Consider the following 12,226-nt stretch of genomic DNA (forward strand, 5'->3'; position numbering starts at 1 on the left):
CTATGCACAACTACTCCTTCAAGTCTTCCTCCATTAAGGTCTCCTACGGAGTCATCTCTGCAGGGTAAATAGACCAGCCACAGCTGGTCTGCAGGCAGGCAAGGCACACAGGGCTGCTCCTTCCAGGTCTGGAGAGTTAATTTCCAAAGGAATTCCTTTGGAGGGCAGCCAAAATGACCACCGCCCTGAGGACCATATAAAACCTCCTGGGTCCTTGAGAAGATTTGCTCTGGGGGGAATGTACCAGATCATGTTGTATTTCTATTTTTTTATGTTGTTGGATAGGACATGAGGTAATGGCTTTTCATTTAAAGAGGGGAGATTTAGATTACATTTAAGGAAGTTCTTCCCTGTGAGGGTGCTGAGGCGCTGGCACAGGGTGCCCAGAGAAGCTGTGGCTGCCCCATCCCTGGCAGTGTTCAAGGCCAGGCTGGATGGGGCTTGAAGCAAGCTGCTCTAGTGGAAGGTGTCCCTGCCTGTGGCAGGGGGTTGGAACTGGATGAGGTTTAAGGTCCCTTCCAACCCAAACCAGGCTATGATTCTATTTCACTCCAAGTGATGCACAGCCTCCTTCTCTCTGCTCTAACTTCTGATCCACACTGAATGCAAGCACCAAAGGTTCCGCGTAAGTCTCACTGATCAACTCACCCTTTCACTGCATTTTTGCACCCCAAGTTTCCCCTTTCCTTTAATGGCCTGCTATCAGGCTGTTCACAGGAATCTCCTGGTTTCTCTTGTCTGTTCCAACCCACCAAGAAGTCCAAGGATCTCAGGTATTTTCTGTGTTTCCCTCTTCCCAGAAAGCCTCCCTTGAGGGGATGCCTGCTATCGTACCTCCATTCAAACCCCTCCGAGAGCCACAGCTCTGTCATAGTCCTGAAGCGAAACCTGGTAGAAGCCACTCCAAACAAAAAGTTTTTGTTGTGAACAGCAAACCACTGACTTTGACACCAAACCTCATAACAACAGAGGCTTGCTTGGGGCACTTACTATTGTAAGCCATACCACCTTCTGAAATAAACATAGCATCATGACAAATTCTGCCAATGACTCTCTGTATTTTCATACAAATAAAAAAGGGTCCTGATCTGCTTAAGGTCGATTCTTACCATATCAGTTTCTATTTGCATCAGTTTTATTAATTTCTTGGATTTGGAGTTCCTAGAATCTTCACAACAAAATCCTCAATGCCTTTTTTGCTACAGAAATAAATAACAGCACCCAATTCTGCTGGTGCAAGTACAAAGCCGTAGGCACTGCTGTCCAGAGGAACCTTCCAGTGGCACAGAGCTCTCCACCATCACAGGAGGTCTGGAAGCAGTCATTACTCTTATTGATCATTAGGACCCAGGGATCAATAACCAGCTTTATCATTCCACCCTTTGATGAGCTTAGATATTGTGGCCCCTGGAAATAATGACAACCAGATTCTGTGTCTGCCTATAGTTATTATAGGGTTACACTGCATGAACCAAAGCTCATTGGGAAGGTTCACTGACTTCAAAGCCTGTGTCAACATACACCAGGGAGAGAATTTGCCCTCATGGTAAGACAAAAGCACAGAGCTTCTGCTGCTGAGCTTGTGAGACAGACTTGTGCACCGACTCTCCTGATCTTTGCAGTTGGCTAAATGAGCTGGATTCATACTTAAAACCAACCACTCCACCCCCAATATTTGTTACGTTTACCACAGAAAAAGTGACAAGCTATAGGACACATACCTCTGTCATGACAGGCACAGAACCCCATGCATTTAACTCAACAATGCATGGAAGTGATACTGCTTTGCAACTTTAAATGTTTTCTGAAGCAGTATCTATCAGTGTAAACCCACCCTGCACATCAGCAATCAGTCACAGAGCCCTCAAACTGAGATGCTTGCGGGTTGTTTTCCTCTCCCATAAATGGCACTTCAGCTGCTGGGATGCAACTATAACAAGCTATCTCCTGTCCCTTTTGACCTGAGAGCAAGTCTGAAATTGGAAATGTTATCACCAAAACCATAAGCAACCTGAAGCTTTGCCAGATCTATTGTTGCTGCAGCATGTTCCACTTCCTCATAGTTACTAGAGTAAGCTAATGTGTGATACCTACTTACTGTTAAGTATTACAGAATACATATGCTAGGAAAGTAAGTTCCTGTGCGTTTTCAAATAATTACTGAGTTCAAGCAAAGAAATGCACAATCTTTCTGGTACTTCATTAAAACAGAATACCTTTTTTCTCCCCTAACACAGCACCGGTATTTCAGCAGAATCCACACTTGTTAAAATAAGATGCTTATTTAGGCAGATAATCATCATTTTTCACACAGAATTCATATTCTACAAAGATACCCAGTTCAAAAGTTCATCACAGCAAGAAAGGGGCAGTGTTTATTCACTCGGCAGGTCCCTTCCAACCCAAACTATTCTATGACTCTCCGATTTCCAGTTTTCTCACACAGTGCTAAAATCACTGGAAACTACCACCGCTCGGTCCTTTCCTCTTGGTCCTGCATTACTTAGAAGGAAGGGAAAAAGCAAGTCTTTTTGGTCCCATGGTTCCAAATAACACTCCCCATACCCCTTTAAGATTAAATCAAGTTATAACAGCTACAAAGAAATCACGGAATATCAAATCTGGTTTTCAGCTTTTAAATACCTGAAACCAAAAGCTAAACTAAACTGCAAGGTGCATTCGTCAAAGAGTTAAAACATGTGCCTAGTTCTCATCATTGTATTTCTGATTCTTTTTAGAGTGCACTTTTTGTCATTTACAACAACAATTTAAACCAAAAGCTATTGATTTACAGCTATTTATAACTCACACTGTAGTAAAAACATAAAAGCATCATTTTTAACCATCAGCATATCAATGCTGATGGATGATCCAAAAGACTAGATTAAGAGCAAAAGAATTAAAAGGCAATAACACACTCATGTGAAAAGCTAACACAGACATCTGTACATACTCAGTGCTGTTATATTTAAGGGGCCTTCACTAGAAGAGACAAATCTTCTTGCTACACAGTACAACCCTTGCTCATACATCTGCTCAGAGAAGCATGATCAACTTAACCAGGCTTGGTAACAGAGCAGCACTCTTCAGCCCAAAGAGTGAGATATGATATAATTACTCTCTGAGGAGAGGGTTACAGGCAAGCCTCAGAGCTGACCTTCTCAGACACTCCATACAGTTGTGTCTTAGCATTTGATTAGTCTGATCTGACCTGAAAACATTATCACATCAGCTCGGTAAAAGAACGTGTGGCCGAAAGCCAAAGTGGCAGTGACTCAAAACAAACCCAACCTACCACTGTAAAATATTCCTGATCAAAAAGAAAAGATATAATCAGTGTTTGAATGGTTTTTAAAGTCACTGAGCCTTGCCATGTACTAATTTCCAACAAGGATCAGCAGCACTAAGCAGAAGACACTGAACTACCTCTGGGTCCCACCAGCTGTACCAGAGCTCATTACAATTGCATCCAAGAAACCATTTTCTCATGCTGCAAGTCAAGCTGTATTTAAACAACTCAAAGCCTGACAACAAGGAAACTACAGGGAACTAAGCAGGACCACGCATCTCAGAATCTCACGGGCTTTGTGCCGGAGAGCAGTCACTCAGCCTTGAAAGCCCAGGCTGCAGGCTGCGCTCTGCACAGGAATACAAAGAGCTTCCCATTTCCCCCATGAATCCTTAATTCCTGGGAGAATGCTGTTGGAACTTTAAATGATTGAAGCCGAATGCAAGCTATTAAACAAAAAGAAAACCCAAGTTTCTAATACTTGGTTTTCTGTCTTAGTTCATGCTTTGTTTTCACAGGTACCAGCAGATATAGCACAGGATTACCTTGTACTCAGTCCACTAACAGATGACATGAACCTGCAGTGCCACATCTCACCCAGGATGCATTATCTCTTGAAGCTCCCAGGATCCTCAGATCTTCCTCCATTTGCTGACTGCAATCATCTCTGAAGATGTTGAGCATTTAGGATGAGTGCTTGAAGAGCCACAATCCCAATTTCAAATCCCTTGCTCTTGCTCTTTCTCTCTCTTTGCTCCTCACCATGAAGCTTTGTGCAGTGTATTTTGGAGGCAATGAGGCAGTGGTGTTACAGACCTTCTCCCACAGCCTGAGCATTAGAGTGAAAGCTGAACAGTAAGTGAATGTGGTGGTAAATAGAGCAAGGGAGGCATGTGTGTGTGGATGGAGGAATCAAAGCTCCCTACGCTCAAGAATCAGCCTGGTTTTTGGTTCCCTCTTGCAGATGTTCAGGTTTCACCACAGAGTCTGTATGTCTGAACCAAACTCTGATCTCTGTTCCCAGCTCCCTATAACCTCTTTTCTCAGTCAGAAGCTGCCTTCACATTACACTACTCACCAGTAGTCCGTGCCTCATTTTTGAGCCAACACCTTTTTAACCCATGAAAATAGCAGCTCACATACCCTGGCTCCTCTCTGCTTACAGGCACAGGTCTTGTCTGGAGTCTAATCAATCCCAGTAATTTAGGATCCATTTCTCTATTCCTTTTGGTTCTCTAGCCAAGGACTGGTACAAACAACAAGAAAAACTGAGCAGCACTTTGGCACAACCTCTGCACATCCCTTCACTGACGAACATGCACTCCTCATGTCACAGCAAGGGATTAACTTTTATCTTTTCTCCAGCTTATTTTCAAAGTAGTCTTTTTTTGCTTTCTCTCACATGGTCACTAACACTTCAGAGGAGCTGCCAGAATCACATGGAGCCACATTACTGCTTTTAAACACTTCCTTGAAAATTCTACTTGCTACACCTCCTAAGAAAAACTCAACACAGGTAAGCTTGTAATGTGCTCTTTTTAGCAGGTATTATGCCAGCCTCAGCACAGCAGCATCTCCTTGTGCTTCCCTGTGCATGGGATGCAACCCCCCTATGTCACAAACAGGTTTTGTCTGTGGTAAAACAATGGCAAATACAACACTGTCCCAACCACACTAATAATAAAAACCCCAGTGATGTGAATTGTCACTATAGTCAGGCTGGTCCTTATGTTCCTAGCTCATCTACCCACCCCCTTCTAAAACTACTCCAAAAATTGCAGAATATATCCTTCTGACTAGCTAAAATAAATGAGTTCATCAGCCTTGTTCTGTTTGTGTCCACTCTAAGTCTGAAGATCTTCCAGAAGCAACAGGTAAAGCCAGGACTGACTGAAGTGCTACAGAGCAGGGCACAAAACCCCAGGTAAGTTTCATTCTGCCTTCACTTTCGGATCCTCATTTTGGTAGGATAACCCCCGGAGATGTCTATTCATATGCAATGTGAGGTCTCCTTGTCCTTCCTCGTGCCAAAAATCATGCATTCCCATCTGTTCACAACTAACAGACACGAACTGCTTCCACAATGATCCTGGGTAAAGAGCTGAGAAAGTCACGCCAGTCTCTGCCCAACACAAACACGCGCTGAGACAAAACCGATGAAAACACAACAATGCCATCCCCTCAGCCATGCGTGTCCATCCCCCTCCCTTGTCACAGGCAGAAAGATGAGCATTAATAAGAATGCTGCTTCCCAAGAGCTTTGCTGAAGTGAACAAGGAATAGATCTGTTTCTTTCTGGTTTATTATTTATAACACCCCAAATCTCTCTCGCAACCAGCCAGTGCAACAGCAGTGACAAGAAGTGAATATGAATGGAAAGCTTCGTAAACATGCAAGAAATAATGCCAAAAAATCACAACAAATTTCTTAGAAACGAGAACTCAGAACTTCAAAGTCAAGTCAAGCGAAGAGCAACCTGTCAGGGCAGTAACAAAGGAAGCTGGTGCCATGTGCATGGCAATTACTCCATCTGCAAATTCTGTCGACTATAAAAAGAATCACATCCAGCAATGAGGGCCCTCCCTGCTAGTCAACTGAAGGAAACACATCCTTCCAAAGACAATATAAGCAAATGAGGGAAGAAAGCTAAGGGAACAGAACAAAAGGAACATCCTGAAATACTTCTTAGAGCCTATCTCCTGATTTTACGTGTGCAGTTAAGAGCTACCAGAACTGCAGAGTCACTATTACTGCATGGTCACCATCAGCCCAAAATGATTCTTGAACTTATTTGGCTCAGAGGAAGGAAAAGAAGATCAAGGGCACACACACAAACACACACACACACACACACACAGTTGAGCTGCTGACATCAAAATGCTGAAATAGAAGCAGTGTATAATGAGAATTTCTCTTGGTACATGCAGCAGTGCTGCAAGTGGAAATGGAAATAAAAAGCATTCTGCCTAGGCTTTGAACTACCTATTAGTGTCTATACTGAATAATGGCAATTCTTTTGAATTGACTTGTGCAGAAGCATATGTTCCAGCATAGGCTTCAACATATAGTAATAATATACATATATTAATAGGATACTGCGATTCCCATAATCACAGGACTATCCAAGATTTCTGGTTAAGAACGCTGATAGTCTACCCCACCTCAAATTAAAGAGGATGGAGCTAAAATGATTTGATACTACCCCAGAAGCAGGAGGATGCTTTATAATATGTATAAGGCTGTCAGGTGGCCTCTGCAGGTTTGCACTACAGACGGCCTGCAAGTTCAACTTCAAGGAGTTATGTGACAGTCACTTATGAAAAAACTGTAGAAACTTAGTAGTTTCTGAAGTTTTTGTGATGTTTCTTATGGCTCAGCCAGCAGCCGACCAAGCAGCCTGGTTTTAGTGCTTCAGTCAGTGCTCCCATTCCAGACTGAATGTTCAAATACATCCTGAAAATGGAAGGGAAAGAGGATCACCTCTTTGGCTCTCACTGGTATCTCTGGGTCATATAGAAGACAGGTTGGCAGAAGAGGCAGACAATCATAGAACCACAGAATGGTTTGGGCTGAAGGGACCTTAAAGCTCATCCAGTTCCAACCCCTGCCACGGACAGGGACACCTTCCACTAGAGCAGCTTGCTCCAAGCCCCTGTGTCCAACCTGCCCTTGAACACTGCCAGGGATGGGGCAGCCACAGCTTCTCTGGGCACCCTGTGCCAGTGCCTCAGCACACTCACAGAGAAGAGCTTCTTCCTTTTATATATCTAATCTCAATCTCCCCTCTGCCAGGTTAGATCCGTTCCCCCTTGTCCTAGCCCCTACGTGCCCTTGTAAAAAGATCCTCTCCAGTTTTCCTGTAGTCTCCTTTATACACTGGAAGCTGTTCAATGTTTCTCCTGAGCCTTCTCTTCTCCAGGCTGAACAAACCAAACTCAGCCTGTCAAGAGTGCTTCAAGTGCTCTTGAAGAGTCCTTGCGATTTACTACATTGCTGATCATTATGTTTATGTCAGCGTTCAAAACAGCTTATTTAGGGGTCTGCCTTACTTTGGCTGCTGGGATTTGAAAGCTTTCCTTATTGTTCCCTATCCTGGAAAATCATTAGTAAACACCAACCAGTTCATGGATCAAAGATAGAGCTTGCTGTCTTTTCAAACCACCTTATGGAGAATTTTCACAGGGAAGACCAACTGTGTGTTTCTCAGGTGCCATCACATCCAATGAAGTGAGGCCTTTTCCAGATTAAACTGATAAATTCATACCCCAGATGATGCAAGTCAGGTCACTACTGTTTACTTCAGGCCTCCCAAGATTTTACCTTAATATAGTCACACCTCTATCATGATTTGAGCTTAACAAGCATGACTTGATTAGGAAGCTCATATCTTTTGGGGATGGCAATAGTGGAGAGATTTCCACTTAATCCTGCATACACAGACACAGAAATTAGTTCTTTTGCTCCATTAAAATGAAGCCTCAATATACTGCTTTTTTTTTTTTCCTTAATTATTCCTGCTGTTGCAAAGCTACCAGCACATATGTCACTGGAATAAGAAGAATCAGTCTTGTAGGTAATAAGTTTTATTGAGTTCTCGGAACCATATCATCCGTCCAGCAGACTTTTTAATTTGCCACATGAATGGTTCAGTGTAACACCAGCTCTTGGTGTATTTGGGTAGGAGGGAGTTCATGCTGAGTGCTTTCCTGAGCCAAACAAAAGTATTCTCCAATGTGTACAGAGATCAGAGAATACTTCCCCTCCTGTTTCCCCCCAGAAGGATTTAGATCACTTTTTACCATTTTAGGAGCAGGTAGTTAATTTATATATGACTGTATTCATGCCAGCTTTACCTGCCTCTTGTTTGACCACACTGTGTGGACCACACTGGGGGTGTGTGGAACATCCATACTGGTTAGAGACCAATTACTGGGGAGTTTACATCACAGCCCTGTAAAAACCACATTCCACTTGACTGGAGAGTACTCAGGGCTGAGAGCCAAACCTTATACTTAGTGAATTCAAAGCAAAAAGGTAACCTATCAAGGAGCTCATCTAAGTCAAAGTGAAAATGGAATGCATCCCAGAGCCCCACGGAGTGTGACAGATACGAGTCCTTGCAGAAGCTTTCTTCAAGGCCAGGTTGGAAGGGGCTTGGAACAACCTGGTGTCCCTGCCCATGGCATGGAGTTTGAACTGGATGATTTTTAAGGTCCCTTTTCCAACACAATCCAGTCTGGGATTCTATGTTTTTCCATTTTATCAGCTTGTAAGAATCAGTACAGCATAAACTGGGACAAATTCCAGTCTAATATACCATGTGTCTCTCAGGGCCAGAAGAGGTCCTGGGGTGAGACTGTAAAGCAGGTGATGGCATAAGGTGATAACAATTAGTGGCAGTCCTGACAAGCTGTGATACCTTTGGAAGTGATAAATCCTGGGATTTGAATACACACCACATATTATTAAGACTTGAGCAACATTTGAAATCCATGTCTGGGTTCAGTGGCCATTGCTTAGATTTACATAATCAACCCATCCTTCCCACCATCAGTAAAGACATCCACTTGAAATACCCAAAGCATTCACATAGTACCTGGTATTCAAAACCCAGGCAGGAGCAGCTTTCTTTGCATGAGTAGATTGCTGATCCTTCCTCCCCCCATCCCTACTATCTTCAGTTTCACCAAAGGTCCCCACTCTTTTGCTGTCTTAACATATTTTAAATGTTTAAGTTAATCTAGCATCAGTAACTCAGTATAAAACTCAGGAGGCAAAACAACCCCTCAAATGGACATTCCTAATTTGAATTTCTGTATTTTAATTATGTTCAGTGAGAAACATATTTAAACCCCATCAATATAAGCCACATTTAACTCTAATTAAGGACATAAGCACAAAATTCTGTAACAATTGGCTAGAGGGATTTAATTGAAATTGATGTAACTTCTGCCTATGCATAAGCCTAGGGTAAGTAGAATACCTGTGTACTAAGTGGAATATTTATCTGGAAATGGGCATACATTTAGGAGTATTAATCCTACATAGATGACAGAATTGTAATTGGTTTTGTGGAAGAAAGGAAAAGGCAATTCATTTCAACTTATAACACAAAAGACACATGGGGGTAAAAATATTGACAAAGCAGATGATTCTGCTCCGTATGCAGGATGCTAACTGGCACCCAGTTTCAAAATGCCAGTTTAAAACAAACAAGCCAAAATAAGAATACAGAAATCGGCCATCCAAGAGACTACATTGCACATAACTGGATCACAAGCAAATTACTTTTCTCTGCAGGAACAGAAGAGTTAAGGGAAGCAGCCAACCTACTTTTTAAGATGTATCAATGAGCATGTTAGTACCCAGATGTGTGTGTACTTCTCGTTTGTGGTCAAGGCCTGTGTGACCCCAGGAACTTAGTACAGAGGTCAGAAATCTGAACAATTCACTCATCCTGTGTTCAAGAGGCACACTAGCACAATACTTGGTTGTGCTTCCATATTATTCTACAATAACAGAACTGTGTTATTAACAATTTAAAGGGTATCACCACTCTTCCAGCTATTGGTGAAGGAAATCTATAAAGGGAGGACAGCATCACCTTCAAACAACCCACACAGTTGCAGCTATCACAGACACAGTCGCTGCAGGGCCTTGGAAAACAAACCAGCCAGAATCTTCCTTCACTGTCTAGAGATGCTCCTTACCAAGAGCTGGAGCCAAGCACTGTGTGCACAGATCCCTCGGGGCTCTGCCCAGCCTCGTCTTGCCCAAGTTGTGACATTAACAGTGCCTTAAACTGCTTCCTTCATGTGAGTAGAAGCAATTCAGGCCTCCAGCTTTCATCCACACAAGGTTTTTAAACTTCCCCCAGGATGGACAGCAGTAGAAGCAGTAGTGCTGGACTTGCTAAGCACGTGATTGCTGCAGCCACCAAAGGTCCACAGCAAGTCCCTCTCACATCCATCTTCTCCCAACACTGCCTACAAAACACAGGCTTGTAAAAACAACCACCTGCCTGAATAAATTCAGTGCTGAGATTTCTCTGGTGAGCAGGAGCCAGGTACGATCAAGGGTCACACAACTGGTCCTCTCCCAACAGCAAGACAACTACATACATCAGTGTTGGCATCAGACACACTAGCTTCCAGCACAACTCAGGCTTCCCTATTAGTAAGATCAGCATCTTGTGTGAGCAGTCCTCACATGAGCTGAACGTATCTCTCAGTTTTTGCTTGCAGGTTCCCCCTGAAGGAAGTACATTATATGCTTCTTTAGAAAGCACACAGTAGTTTAGAAATGACTGTTCTAAAAGAGCATTAGGTTTATAAAAATCACACATTCAAAGCAAACTGTCAAGCACGATTTCCTGAACAACCTTAATTGAGCTCCCTTGTGCATTTACGGTATAATATAGGCTTATATTTTCCTGGGCTATTTTCTTGCTCTACCATCTGAGCCTCATTTACAGAGCAGGGAGTTACTGAGTATTTCTCTTCATCTCTTTGATTCTACACCTGGTCATTCGATCTTCAGCAAACATTATCCAGTCTCTCCACTGAGTGGAAAGCTGAAAATTCCCTTGTGATATTTTATAGTATCAGACTTCTTTTAACAAAAAATGTATATCTAATAAATAAATAATAAAAGGCTTGAAAAACACATCAACTGCATGAAGAAAAGGTCAGACTGAAATGTCACGCTTTGGCAAATGTTAAAACACAGGGAAGCCTGTCGTATAAATCAGAAGTGTCAGACAAGTCCCTGCTATAAAAGCACCACCAACTATGTGTAATTTTAAAGCAATGATGACCTGTGAGGCTTGAGCTATTAATCATTCAAAGCAGAGACAAATCCAACTCTTGCTGCAGATGCCTCCTGGGCACCCCTTGCCTGGCAGAGCTGACTGCGTCCCGCTGCCCACTGGAGATGTAAGGGACTCCCACTCTACCCTCAAACCCAAGAGGTTCCCAGTGTCACAACAGCCCAATCCCAAAATGCACCTAACAACACGTTGTTTCCGGGCAATGTGGTGTCAGCAGTTCTCACATTCTCTCATTGCCTGGGTTGCAAAGACATTTCTTTCTGTGCTCTCTCTTTTTTGTTCCTAAGTCAGCAGTATGGTAATCCTTGGAGAGTTACCAAGCTGCTCTTCAGGGAAGCAGTTAAAAACACTAGCGTTTGGCAAACAGTACTCTTGCTATAGGTCTTTAAGCAAAAAAAACCCAACCCCTCCAACCCAAAACAACAAATACACCCAGCACAACTAGAAAGCAAATTTCTGTCATAAATTCTGAAGCACAACCATACTCTTGTGCAAACATAATCACATTACTGTGTATAAATTTGCAAGTACGTTTCATGCATTCTGCTTGAAGATGAGCCGCAAAAGGAAGAAAATGTATTACTGCGCCCTATTTCGCCCTCTTCTTGGTTTTATGAACCACAAAGGAAGTTTTCTCACACAAAACCACCCTTATTTGTTTCTGCCTTTCTTCTTAAAATTAAACATTCAGGTCTCATCTCCCTCTGAACATGTGAGATCCAGCAAGCTTATGTTATCATGGGTAGCAAACAAAATCTGATTAACTGAAATGGAGGGGATTCCTTTCTAATAGTGTTTAAACCTATTAGATGGCAACAAGAAACTTCTGTTTCATTAAAAACACTTGAGAGAAAAAGCTTGTTGCTAAGTATTCAGCAATGCTGCTTTGTCAGTAATGCACTGAATGCTTTTAATCCATAACCACAGATCACACAAAGGAACTCTCCCACAAAGAAAAGATGAACAAGCATCAGCCCTGCTAGTTCAGGTGACACAAGGGAGGGAAAGCCACATCAAGTCAGACAATGAAGAGAAAAAGCATCCAAAATATGCCAGAGGTTGATGTTTTCTTTTTTCCTGTGAAAGCAGAACTGAACTAATTTCTGTGC

The 12,226-nt window shown here is 42.7% G+C and overlaps 1 protein-coding gene and 1 long non-coding RNA gene across 4 annotated transcripts in view; both read right to left on the bottom strand.

The window, feature by feature from the left end:
- LRP8 (LDL receptor related protein 8) overlaps nt 1-12,226 on the bottom strand; it is a 197,525-nt gene that overhangs the window by 112,853 nt on the left and 72,446 nt on the right. The window lies entirely within an intron of this gene.
- On the bottom strand, nt 10,316-11,247 carry LOC134165977 (uncharacterized). Its single transcript, XR_009965714.1, has 2 exons — nt 11,106-11,247; nt 10,316-10,540 (listed from the first exon to the last, which is right to left on the bottom strand). It is a non-coding gene; the product is annotated as an uncharacterized LOC134165977 (long non-coding RNA).

This window comes from Pezoporus occidentalis, unplaced genomic scaffold (assembly GCF_034315485.1).
Source record: "Pezoporus occidentalis ecotype Australia unplaced genomic scaffold, CSIRO_AGI_Poc_V1 ctg25, whole genome shotgun sequence".
NCBI classification, from domain to species: domain Eukaryota; kingdom Metazoa; phylum Chordata; class Aves; order Psittaciformes; family Psittacidae; genus Pezoporus; species Pezoporus occidentalis.